We start from the raw sequence: 14,381 nt of genomic DNA, 5'->3' as shown, positions 1-14,381 counted from the left end.
CACAGCCCTGCCCCCGCCTTGCCCTCCCCTGACCCGGCCTGACCCCTCGACCTCCTCGCCCTCTTCACGCTCCCCAACGACATGGGCCTCTGCCCTGCGGCTGCCGTTTCACTCCTGCCTTCGCCTGGTCCCTTAGAGCAGCAGCTCTGCCTCAGCAGACACCTCGCTCGCACCCAGCACCCAGCACCCAGCCCCAGCACCCAGCCCCAGCAACCAGCTCCAGCACCAAGCCCCCAGCACCCTGCCCCAGCACCCGGCTGACCCGAGGCATCCGTGCCACCGTCTGGCTCCTCGCTTCCTCTGGTCGTGACTGAAAGGTGGGTCACGGTGGGCTCTGGTGGCCTCTGCGTGCCATCATGCGTGTCTCCCCAGAAAGGGAACAAAGCCCGACAGGTGGAGAACGGCTGGACTGGGAGGCTCCAGAGCGGGCGCCCAGGACCACGGCGCCTGGAGACCGGCCTCAGAACTAGGGGCGGCGACAGCCCGGCCCCCCAGACGAGGTGCCCAGGAGGCCGGCCTCCCGCGGGAGCACCCAGCAGCCACCCGCCACTGGGCTGCCGCTGCCCCCTGAATGAGCCACCGGCCCATCCCTGCAGCCTCAAGAACCAGAGCTCCCCGGAGCGTCCAAGGCGCCCACCCCAGATGACAAGTTACCCTGCAGCCGGTCCCTGTAGACGCGTACCCACAGACGGCCCTGCTCCCCAACACTCACCTTGGGCGCCCATGGTGCCGGTGGGGCCCTGCCTTCCTGTCTCATGATCCTCCCAAAATATCACAAGTGTCGGGCACCCCGCAGCCAAAAATCACATAGATCTCATCAACTTCCTATAAAACCAGCTTTCCTACCTGACCACGTCGCTTCTGTTCTCCTCCCGTGGCCTGGGGTACGCCCACCCCATCACGGACCTGTTTGGGGTGCTGGAAAACCCTCCTCGTGGAGTCTGCCCTCGCCCAATTCCCGCCGCCCCATACGGTGCGTCTCAGTGGTCTTTCTGAGCCCGGCCTCTAGACTCCGGCATCTCTGCTGGCCCCGGGCTCCCTCGGCAGCAGCGCCCCGATTTTCTTTAGGTAATTACTTCTCCTTCATCATGAGACTCTTAATCAAGGCGACCTGACCTTCAACCCAGTAGCAGCGCCAAGACCCAACACAGAGCAGCACATGCGTCCTCTCGGGCTGTAGATAGTAGCCACGTAAGACACTAATAGGGTCATATCTAATTATTTCAGGTGAGACATTGTAACAGTTCGGGGGGGGGGGGATTCCTTCTGTCTAGACTCCTGCAGTATACTTGGCCCCGTGTTTTCCAAGTCGGATTCTCCAGACTTCGCACCTGTGCACTCCCCCCCCCCACCAAAAAAACAAATGACCTTTGGGTTTAAGTTAGCTTTCAACCACAACTCTCTGATAAAACAGTGCTATAAAATCCTTTTTTTCCCTGAAGTATCTCTTTAATCATATGACTTCTCCGTTAAAAAAAAAAAAAAAAAGCTTTCAACAGCTTCCCACAGAATAACGCAAAATCTTTTCCAATGTTTTCCAAGGCCTTTTACATCAAGGTCTCAAACTACCTGTTACGGGTTGAAAAACGTCCCCCCAAACTCATCTGTTAAAGTCTCAATCCCTCATAACTTGACCTTACTTGGCAATAGGGTCACTGTGACATAATGAGTTAAGATGAGATAATACTAGAGTGGGGTCAGCCCACGATCTAATTTGACTATTGTCCTCATGAAAGAACCTCACATAAAGAGACACACATTCAGAAGGAAGACCCTGTGAAGACCTGGGGAGGACGCCGTTCGCAAGGGATGCCCAAGACCGACGGCAAAGCGCCTGCAGCTAGGAGAGAAGCATAGAACAACCTTTGGAAGAAACCAGCCTTGCCAGCACCTTGATCTTAGACATCTGGACTCCAAGCTGGACAATTAGTTTAAGCCACTCAGGTTTGTGGTACTTTGTTTCTGCAGCCCTAGCAAACTATCTTCCTAGATTTAAACTCCACACTCCCTTACAAAAATAATCTTCTCCAATAGAAATGATTAATTATACATTATCTTTATGCACACTTGAAATTTTTATAAAAAGAAATTTGTCTCAATCCCAACAGATTTCTTAAATCTAGGAACTTAAAAAGCAGATTCTAAATTTTGTGGGGTTTTAATTTTTTCTATTGAAGTTTGACTTGCCAACATACAGTATAACACCCAGGGCTCATCCCATCAAGTGCCCTCCACAGTGCCTGTCACCTGGATTCTAAATTTTGTATGGCCAAAGGCCCAAGCAATCTGAAGAAGAAAAACAAAGTGTGGGGAATGGCCCTATCAAATATCAAGATTTATGATTAAGTTATTTTAATTAAGACAGTGTCTTATGAATACAAAGATTAACAAAGTGATCAGTGGAACAGAATTAGAGCCCCAAAACCAGAGCCACACACGTATAGAATCTCAATATCTGGCAGAGACAACTCTACAGGTAACTAGAAGAACAGCTTTTCAAAAAAATGATACGGGGGCACCTGGGGAGTTTGGTCAGTTAAGCCTCGAACTCTTGGTTTTGGCTCAGCTCAGGATCTCAGGGTGGGGAGATCAAGCCCCACGTTGGCTCCTTGCTCACTGGGGTCTGCTGGAGATTCTCTGCCTCCCCTTCTGCTCCTCCCCCTGCTTTTTCTCGAAAACAAATACATCTTCAAAAAATGATGCTGGGACAGCTGGTAGTCCACATGGAAAAAAATAAATGTAAAATCAAATCCATACCTTATGCCATATATAAAAACCAAATTCTAACGGGTTAAAAACACGTATGTGATGGTAAAAATTTAAAAACTTTTAAAGGAAAATATAGGAGGATGTCTTATGACCTTGGGATAGCAAATGATTTCTTAAATGGGATGCAAACTATTAAGGAAAAGACTTATAAATTCTACTATAATAGGATGAAGAACTTCTTTTCATCAAAAGACACCATAAAAAAAAAGTGACAAAAAAATCCCACAAACTATTGAGGACAACTGCAACATAAATAACTGACAAAAGGATTAGTTACCAGGATACATCAAGAACTTCTCTGAATCAATAAGAAAAAAGCCAAAACAACTCAATATAAAAATTTCCAAAATATATGGGACAATCATTGCCCTACAAAGGAAAGCTAATAGTCCAATAAACACGAAAATGCCCTCAACTGCACTAATAACAGAGAAATATGAACTGAGGCCACGATGAAGCGTATGATATGCCTGCTAGATTGACACAAATCAGGAAAGATAACGATAATAAACATTGACAAGAATGCTGCCAAGTGAGGTTACGATTTGGTGCAATTACTTTAGAAAAGAATTTGGTATTCTCTTGTAAAATTGATCATTCACATCTCCACAATCCAACAATTTAACTCCGAGGTATATATCCTAGAGAAACCAGGAAACATGTTTAAAAATATTCATGGAAGTGTTGTTTCTGAGAGCAAAAAGAGTGGATCTAACCAAAATGTCCAGAAGGTTGGATAAATTATAATATGTTGACACATTGGATTATTGTGTACCCATAAAATAGAATGAATCACAGCTATGTACAATAGGAATAAAATGTTAAAAACAACCTTGAGTGGGAAAAAGGCAGACCACAGAAGGCTACATTGAGTATGATATTTTATAAAGCTCATAAACAAGCAAAAGTGAACAGGATGTCATCTAAGCAAATATACATATATGGACTTTATCACTAATATACCAAAAGAAGGATAGACATAAGCCTGACGGTAGAATTTACCTGGATGGGATAGAGAAGGAAAGGCCCAGAATAAGGAGGAAATCATCCTAAAAGAAGGATAGTTTCAGCAGCATTGGTAACATTCTATTTCTTAAATTTAGCGGTGGGCGCAGTAGCGTTCATTCTACGGCTACGTATCAAATCTTACACCGATAATGCATGAATCCTTTTTTTGTACCTAATAGTTCATAATTTAAAAAAATTAAGTAAAATGTCTTCAAATTCTGAGATGAGATAGGTTAGTTCTATGGTTACATTCTTTGCATTGAAAGCAGGAACACCTGTGGCGCTTATCTTCAGGGATTACGAAGAGCTGAGTCTCTATGTTCATTTTTCCAAGAATATATCTGTTTTCTATTGCTGCGTGACACATTACCACAGCGTAACTGCTGGATATGACATCCACGTATCAGCTCACAGGTCTGTAGGTCCAAAGTCTAATCACAACCTAACAAAGCTCTTCATTCGGGATCCCAAAGACCTAAAATCAAGGTGTTGGCTGCAACCCGCTTCCAAATTTTTTCACATTGTTGGCCAAATTCTGGTCTTTGTGGTTGTAGGACTGAGATCCCCAATTACTGTTGGCTGGGGGCCACTCTTAGCTCCAGAAGCCTTCCCATATATGGAGTCAGCAAAGGAGAACCTCCCTCATGTGCAATCCCTCTCACACTTCAAACCTCTTTCCAGAAAGACCTTACCCCTTATCCAGAAAGAGCTTGTCTGATTAGTTCAGGCCCGCCCGTATCATTTCCCTATTTTTAAAGCCAGTTGATATGGGAACTTATTTACATCTGCCAAATCCCTTCACAGCAGCACCTAGATTCATAGTTGATTGAATACCTGGGAGAAGGTGTGTCCATACCAGGAGCTACGAATCTTGAGGGTCACTTCAAATTCTACTTCCCGCTATTCCTAATCATCAAGCTTAATTTATTTAATAATTCCTCTCACTGATATGTAGTTTCTTTATGCCTCATCATATTGCATCCATTTCTTTATATAATTAGATTTTGTTTCTAGTCTACTTATACTTTAATACCGATCAGCTTATCTATTCTTGTAGCATCTCCATGCCATAATTTTTAACTATATTTATATTTAGTATGTGATTGACAGGTGTCCCTGTACTTTATTTTTTCCATACTTTGGCTGTTTTTATATTTTATGTTCCCACAAAATTTTTAAAAAACTAATCTCTGGAATTTTTACTAGAGTTAGATATTTTTTCAGAACTTGAAAATTAAATTTGACAAAACTGGAAATTTGGTTGGAACCGAATTGGGAAAAATTGACATTTGTATTAATCTGAACTATCTCCATTGCTGGTGAAAGAAATCCAGTGCAAAGTAGTTGTTCATATTTGTAGATCATATTAAACAGTATCTGATATATGGTCAAAGTGTCTAATACATATATAAACTAACATTTTTGGCCTTGGCTTAAATATTTTCTCATCAGAGAGGCCTCTGCTGACATTCCACACTTCCAATTCCATCACCTCCTTTAATATTAATCACAGCCTTATCTCTACCTAGTATTTTCTTATTTATTTATTTATCGTCTTGTTCCTACCCATTAGAATGAATGTAAGTCTATGAGCATAAGGAGACTTGTTCTGTATGTGCTAGATATTCAATAAATGTTACAAAAAAATAAAAACAAAGATGTGGATTTATTGCAAGGATACTGAAGTAACACAGTATGGGGGGAAAAGGGCAATAAAATAAGGAGTAAAATAGCTCTGTAGAGCTCAGCCACTAGAACTGGGAACTTGACACCTTCAGGACATCGCTGACCTTAAGGGTTGTCACTGCTTGTCTCTCAGGACTTCATTTTCTGCTACTACACATGAATTTTCTCCAAGTGGTGGGAAACACGGCTGTCAGCAGTCTGAAATTTATTCTTTCAGCTTCAAGACATGAAAACCAGTGGAGTAACTCTCCCAGGCTCAACTTCTTTAATGCTGAGATGATTTCTGACCATCCCAGTTTGGCGTGAGCACTCAACTGTTGGATCAGCTACCCTAACAAGGGAAATGAAATACTACATTTGGCCTAGGCTTAATTAATCGCTCACCTGCGTGCCTCACCGAATCATGTCTACTACAGCCATCTCATCTATGAATATGGTATATCTATGTATTCCTTTTATCATCTCTCAACAGAGTTTTGTAGTTCTCTAGATGTTATACCTTTTAAAAGATTGTATTATTTTTATTATTTTTTTTGCAAAAGATTGAGAGAGGGAGAGAGAGAAAGGGAGAGAGATCACAGAGGGAGAGGGAAGAGCAGGCTTGCTGCTGAGCAGACAGGTGGATGCAGGGCTCAAACTCAGGACCCTGACATCATGATCTGAGCTGAAGGCAGATGCTTAACCCACCAAGCCACCCAGATGCCCCTTACACTTTCTTGTTAACACAACTGTTATGTTTATTTTCATAAACTTTGTGAATTGTAGTTCTTTTCTTTTTCTCAATAATTATTCCTGGTAATATGGAAAATGCATCGATTAATTTGTATTTTTTAATTGTTTACCTTGTTGAACTTTCTTATTTGGAATGCCATCATAAAAATTCTCCTGTTTTGAATATTACAAAATAATGAGTCTGCATTCAAGACCTTATACTTTTACATAGTGGCTATCTCCCCCAGAGTTGTCACCTTGAAAGTTGTGTAATTCTAAAACATATGCTCAGTTCCTGCTCCTGTTCCCTGAGGACCTCTTCCAAGTCCATACAACTTCAGCTAAAGTATTGGGCCTTTGCACTGGGTCAACTCTGTTACCCAATCACAGTCAATTAGACCAGGGTTGGCACTGAGGCGAGGGGACCACTGAGCTCTCCCTGTTTAGAATTTGTGACTGACGACCTGAGATAAGTAAGAAGCACACCTCAGTTATCTGCAGGTACTGAGCTTCTGTACTGACGGCAGAACTCTGGGTTTTGACCAGCCATCTTTTCCCCTCCTCCCTATCACCGTGTGCACAGAAGAGTAGAAAAAATAAAAAGGGAGCAGGAATGAGAATTAATGATGCAGGTATGCAAATTACAATCGACTTTGTGGCTCCAGAGGAGGAAAAAGAAAGAGTGAATTTTGATCATTTGTCAAATCCCTCTTTTAGGTATATAAAACATGGTTCTGCTTTGTGTATGTGGATTTCTCCAAGATATTTTTGCTTATTTCAAATAAATTGCCCCTTATGTTAAGCTATTTTTGTGTGGGTTTCTGCTACTTGAAACTCTAAGAAAAGAAACTATATCCCATTCTAGTCATTTTTTTCCATTGTGCAAGACATTTTTGAGAAAATTACTCTAGAATTGTCTTCCAAGACTTGGTCATCATCTTACATGTAATGGCATATCTTAATCCTCAAAAAATTCTAACAACGAAAATCTTTCAGAGATGCATAATTTACGCACTTGAGATTTGAAGAACAGTCACTGAATATTCATTGCATGTCAAATAATTGGCTTAATTGTTTCATAGTAATGACTTGTTTCTTGAGCATAAATTCCTGGAGTTAGAGTATAAATGAAGTTATGAAGATAAATTCAGGAGTTAGATTTTCTAGGTTCTAATCCTGGCTCTAAACAGAGTAACTGTGAACAACTTATAAAGTCCTTGTGAGATATACATAAGATAATCTATAAAAAGACTTAAAACAGTGTCTTTCATATAGTAAGTGCTTAATAAATATTAACTATTATCACAATTACTACTAATAACACAATTACTGTTCTTACTATGTGCAATGTGCAAATGTGATACGCTACAAGGAATACCTGCTGTATATCACAAGGAATTTCTGCCTTCATGGATGCACAATCTACAAATGATCGCTGGGCCTTGAGAGGAATGGAAAATCATGCTCTCCTTCATGGTATAATTATGTGAAATTATACATAGTAATGTTTTAAATTGATTAAATGTAAGTGGCTTATATAACACAATAATTTTCTCAGAAGCATCATGTAATGTAGAAAATATTTGGCCACCTTTGAGTTAAATACCCTTTCAGTGCTCCTGCCAGTAGAAGTGTTTTATTCATGAATTCTGGTCATTCTCTAGCATTTATTGAGAAGTTAGTCACCTTTGTGGCTGGGTTTTATATATATATAAATTATATATATATATATAATTTCAGGCCTGTCCTTTTTCTATTAAAGTGAGATGGTTGATAAAAATTTATTTTCTGGAACTTTCACAATATGAAATATTTTCCATTTGAATTTGAATGTAGCTATCCCAGGAAATCCTAAATTTTTCAAGTAAATTATACCGCATGGTAGTAGTTTCCTTTAGAGAAGCAGACAAATTTAAACTAGTCTTCCATGTATTTTAAAGATGAAAACGAAACATATTCACTGAACAGCTTCAGTTATTAGAAGAGTGACTACACTGAAGGTACATTTTCATGTATAACTCTGAAACTGTCTCAATTATCTGCGAGAGAAAAAGATAAATATTTTTTAGACTTCCCTATCCTTCCAAGTGTTCCTTTAAGAAAAAAACAACAACTAGTTCCTTCTTTTTCACTCATTCATTCATTTATTCATTCAAAGATTCACTGAGGGCCTGCTTTATGTAAGGCACCATTAGATGTTTTATAATTCCACATATGTGAGCTTTTTTTTAAATGTATATGATCTTTAACAAAACCAGGTATTTGCATGGAAAAACAAAAACAGTAGTGTTCCTCTCCAAAGGAATTAAGCCAATGATTCAGGGGAAGCTCTGGCGGTTGGCCACAGCCATGGCTCCTGTGGTAGATTGTACGATGGGCTCCAAAGGCTTCTTTCCCTCCCGCAATTTTGCTGAGGGTCATAAGGGGTGGACTGTATGTCCCATCCCGTTGACTTCGGACTTGACTGTGTGACTTGATTTGACTGATGGCATGTTAGCCAGTGTGACATAGGAGAGGAGTCACATGCTTTCCTGCTCCCTCTCATGCCCTTCTGCCACCTTCGTGATGAGCTGGCCCCCAAGCAGCCCCAGACCTGCGAGTGAGACAGGCGGGTGCACGTGAACCTGACCCGCAACTCTAGCCAAGCCTACTCCATCCCAGAAAACCCACACACCTGTCCAGTTCAAGAGACAGACAGGTGGAAGCAGGGAGGGAAGGAGAGGAAGAGAGAAGTAAACTTAGGGAAAACAAAAAATAAACTTCTAGGCTATTAAGTGAACATCGTCACAACATGTAGACAACTTACTTTATCGATTTTTAGGATCAACCTGTACAGCACAGAAGATTTCAATATGGTCACAACATAGATTATAAATGTCATCAAACTTGATGTAAAAATACAAATGAAAGAAAGTAGAAACTGAAAGGGACAGAAAGAGCAAATACAAAGGGAAGGGAGCAAAGAGGCTTCATATTGAGAAATAGAGAATCAAGCCCACTATGATGATGAAACAAGCAATAGCTGTACATTATATAGTTTATTTTTTTAATTTTTTTATTGGAGTTCAATTTGCCAACATATACCATAACACCCAGTGCTCATCCCGCCAAGTGTCCCCCTCAGTGCCCGTCCCCCAGTCACCCCAACCCACCGCCCCTTCCACTACCCCTTGTTCATTTCCCAGAGTTAGGGGTCTCTCATGTTTTGTCACCCTCACTGATATTTCACTCATTTTCTCTCCTTTCCCTTTATTCCCTTTCACTAATTTTTATATCCACAGCAACTTATTGCAAGATACATCCATGAAGGCAAGAGAAACAAAAGCAAAAATGAATTATTGGGACTTCATCAAGATAAGAAGCTTCTGCACAGCCAAAGAAACAGTCAACAAAACTACAAGACAACCTACAGATGGGAGAAGATATGTGCAAATGACAGATCAGATAAAGGGCTAGTATCCAAGATCTATAAAGAACTTATTAAACTCAACAGCAAAGAAACAAACAATCCAATCATGAAATGGGCAAAAGACATGAAGAGAAATCTCACAGAGGAAGACATAGACATGGCCAACACGCACATGAGAACATGCTCCGCATCGCTTGCCATCAGGGAAATACAAATCAAACCCACCACGAGATCCCACCTCACACCAGTGGGAATGGGGAAAATTAACAGGACAGGAAACAACAAATGTTGGAGAGGATGTGGAGCAAGGGGAACCCTCTTGCACTGTTGGTGGGAATGTGAACTGGTGCAGCCACTCTGGAAAACTGTGTGGAGGCTCCTCAAAGAGTTAAAAATAGAACTGCCCTATGACCCAGCAATTGCACTGTTGGGGATTTACCCCAAAGATGCAGATGCAGTGAAACGCCGGGACACCTGCACCCCAATGTGCACAGCAGCAATTTCCACAGTAACCACACTGTGGAAGGAGCCTCGGTGTCCATCGACAGATGATGGATAGAGAAGCTGTAGTCTGTGTCTACAGTGGGATATTCCTCAGCCATTAGAAATGACAAACACCCACCATTCACTTCCACGTGGAGGGACCTAGAGGGTATGATGCTGAGTGAAGTAAGTCAATCGGAGAAGGACAGACATTATACATTATATATTTTAAAGTTTAATCATTGTATTAATCTGCTAGGGCTACCATAGCCAAATACCACAGCCTGAGTAGTCTAAACCACAGATACCTTCTCCTAGCTCCAGAGCTGGCAGCCCGAGATCAAGAGGCGGGCAGAGCTGATGGCACTCTCACTCCTGTCTCCGCGGCTTGCACACGGCCACCTTCTCACTCTGTCCTCACATGGTCTTTTCTCTTTGCGCATATTACCAATGGCTCTTTGTGTCCAAATTTCCTCTTCTTTTTTTTAAAGATTTTATTTATTTATTTGATGGAGAGAAAAAGAGAGAGAGAGAGAGACAGCACAAGCAGGGGGAGCAGGAGAGGGAGAACCAGGGCTGGATGCCGGGCTGGATCCCAGAACCCGGTGGTCATGACCTGAGCCAAAGGCAGATGCCTAACCAACTGAGTCACCCAGACACCCCTAAATTTCCTCCTCTTATAAGCACACCAGGGCTGGTCATTTTGACTTAATCACCTCTTGAAGGACCCTGTCTCCAAATACAGTCACATTGTGTACAGGGGGTTAGGACTTCAACATATGAATTTGGAGAGAATATATTTCAGCCCATAATAATCAAAATGTTTTTTAAAGATTTTATCTATTTATTCACAAGAGACACAGAATGAGGCAGAGACACAGGCAGAGGGAGAAGCAGGCTCCCTGTGGGGAGCCCGATGTGGGACTCGATCCCAGGACCCCAGGGTCATGCCCTGAGCCAAATGGAGATGCTCAACCGCTGAGCCACCCAGGCATCCCTCAAATGTATTTAAAAACATAAATTAAAATAGTGGTGTAACTGTAATGAAAGGTAGGAGGAGGGGGAAATGGGTAGTTTGATAGTATCTAAAATTGAAATCAAGAAATAGTGGTGGATACATATTACTTAGAGATGTAGAGGTGATTGAGGGCTGCCACGTAGAGTCGTGCAAATTCTGCAGGGTACGACTGAACATGGCAGCCCTGACTGACCACAAGAATAAATGTTAATATTAACAGTTAGAAATTAAAAGTAGTTTGCTCTGGGGAATAGGAATAGGATTGAGGAAGAGGAAAAACCACTCAGTACTAGTTTACCCTGAAATCACACACACACACACACACACACACACACACACACACATATTACTTGGACAAAAAAAATTAAACTCCAACTGAATAAAATAAAAGAATAAGAATTTCATTTCCCCTTTGCCTTCTCCCCATCGTCTATTTCCAAATCTTATTAGCTCCTGAATAGATTGTGGTAAAGTCTTCGAAATGTTTTCCTTGCCTCTCGTACCCTCCAACACAGCCTGCAATGCCTCTAGAGTGTTCTGTCTCAAATAAAAATACGACCATGTCAATGATCCTTGAACCCCGGTGCGATGTTCCTTGACAGGGGAGCTAAGCTGACTCTCTCCAGTGTCTTCTCTGATAAACTCTCTTATCGTCACTTTATTTTCTCCCCAGACTAATTGTTTGAGATTTTCCCCATTCATCATGCTCTATCTGCTTTCAGTCTTACATTATCTGGCTGAAATCCTCTTTCCTTTTCTCAATTCCAACATGCCCCCCACCCTTCTCCAACTCATTGCCTCCATTTGGTTTACTCTCTTCTTCTCATCCTATAATCCCAGGCAATTGGCTTTAGATGGAACTCACTACAGGGCTTGGCTTCCCTCTCTCCTTTGGTGAGCTCTCTTTCTTGGTGTTGGCTTCACTCTTGAATCCAAAATAGTGAACTGCACGGTGCTTGTAGTACAGTCAGTGCAGAGAGCAAGGGCCTTCCCAAACCTCATTGTGTCCCATTGGCCTTGGGCAGGTAGTGCGCCTGTATCTGAGCCAGTCACTGTGCCAGGGGAACACCCTGTTCTGAGTGGCCAGTTCTGGGTCCCTGTTCACAGGAGATGAACTCCACGCCATAGGAAGCACATAACCTGAAAATAGGAGGGAGAATGGTCTTCATGGGGAAATCAAGGTGTAACCTCTAAAAGGGAAGTGTATGGGGATACCTCAGTGGTCCAGTCAGTTGAGCGTCTGCCTTTAGCTCAGTCGTGATCCCAAGGTACTGGGATTGAGCCCCGCATAGGGCTCCTGGCTCAGTAGGGAGCCTGTTCCTCCCTCCTTCCCTGCTTGTGCTCCCTCTCTCTCTCTCTCAAATTAAGTAAATAAAAATAAAATCTTGAACGAGGAAGTATACAAATATGGCACATACATACTATACGCATATGCCCTAATCACAGGGGCAGATTCCCGGACTTATCACTGAAGACCCAGCACCTAGTGTAGTAGCACTTGACAAATGTTAGGTGCCCAAAATGCTTATGGAATTCTTATGTGTGAGCTATTGCTTTCTGACTAAAAGATATTTTATGATTAGGTGCGTATCTCAAATATTGACATTTTAAAATCAAATCACCCAGTTTATCCAAATGCAAGTTGTTGAACACATTTCTGTAAATAGTAAGCGGTATTTCTGTAGCTGTATATAAGTTCCAATCCTACTGAATGAGCAAAGTGGAATACCCCAGAGGAGGGCTGGGGATGATGGACAGAAGGAGAAGGAGAGAATCCCAAGCAGGCTCTATTCCCAGCTCCAACCCAAAGCAGGGCCGGTCTCATGACCCTGAGGTCATGACCTGAGCCAAAATCAAGAGTCAGATGCTTAACTGACTGAGCCCCCCACGTGCCCCTGTCACATTTTTATATACACAGTTGACCCTTGAACAACATGGGTCTGAATGCATGGGTCTCCTTAAACATGAATTTTTAAAATACAGTACAAAAAAATACACTACAGTTTTATAGATCCAGGTTCTCTTCCTTATGGCTTTCCTAACATATTCCTTTCTCTAGCTTTCTTTACTGTAAAAATACAGTATATGAGATATATGACATACAAACTACGTGTTCATCAAAACTTAACTTACTACCTGTAAGGTCAATAGTAGGCTATTCATTAAGTTTTTGGGTAGCCAGAAGTTACGCTTGGGTCTTCAACTGTGCAAGGGGATCAGCACCCCTGACACCTGCCTTGTTCAAGAGTCAACTATCTTGCAGTTTTGTTTGGACAAAATCATGAGAAACCCATCTCAAAGTAGCTGACATTTTGGAGGGCTTTTAATTTTATTTCATTTTTTTAAGTCTATCTTAACTTAGAGCACTTTATGACAATGTTTTAGAAGAAAATGCTGCTTCGGCATTAAGTTGTTTTTTTTTTATAAATTTATTTTTTCTCGGCATTAAGTTTTACATAAGCTTTAACGTGCCCCTGAAGAAACCCCTCAGACAGATCAAGCTATTCGTAATAGAAGAGTCTGCTTTTTAAATGGATAAAGAGCACATCTGAAGATTTATTCTTGAAAGTGAGTAAATGCAAACAGACCCCTTGGAGGAACAGAGGTGTGCTAAGGGGCATCCTGTCTTAGCAACTGAGTTTCCCCCAACAGCGTGACGCAACTGCTTCATTAGCTGCGTGTGGGCAGCTTGATTCCTCTCCCTCCCCATTCCTTGTAGAACCTATCAGGGCGGCTGTTTAAAGCTACCAGGCCAAATTCCTTCTGCACTTCTTCCTGCCAAATAGAACCATAATTGTCATCAAGACGTGATCATCTGTTTCATATTGCTTTGACTCAAGCTGAATGAAAGCACCAGCGTGATTTGCCGTGTCATTTCAGCTCTTTTTCTTGAAAAGCAGAAAATATGTGAACACTTCTTTGTATTCCCTTTTCCAAATCATAAGACTGTGAATAAATTAACATTGTCCTATTTGAGGCATTGTACTATTTGATTAGATTTTTAAAAAAAGATGTCTAGAATGGAAAGAGGAGGGAGGAAAATCGCTGGGGGAGGGATAGAATAAAGACTCTACTTAATAGAATATAAAAGCTTTCACAGGCCAGAAATGTCCTGCCCAGTATGGTAGCATCTATCCACATGTAACTATGAACTGTGGCTAATCTGAATGGCAACGTGCTGCAAGTGTGAAATACATACAGATTTTTCAAAAATTTAGGACAGAAAAAGAACATAAAACACCTCATTAATGCCTTGTATGTTGATTGTCTGTTGAAACGATGTTATTTAGATGTAAT

This window comes from Nyctereutes procyonoides, unplaced genomic scaffold (assembly GCF_905146905.1).
Source record: "Nyctereutes procyonoides isolate TBG_1078 unplaced genomic scaffold, NYPRO_anot_genome, whole genome shotgun sequence".
NCBI classification, from domain to species: Eukaryota; Metazoa; Chordata; class Mammalia; order Carnivora; family Canidae; genus Nyctereutes; species Nyctereutes procyonoides.
This window is presented reverse-complemented; position numbering follows the sequence as displayed.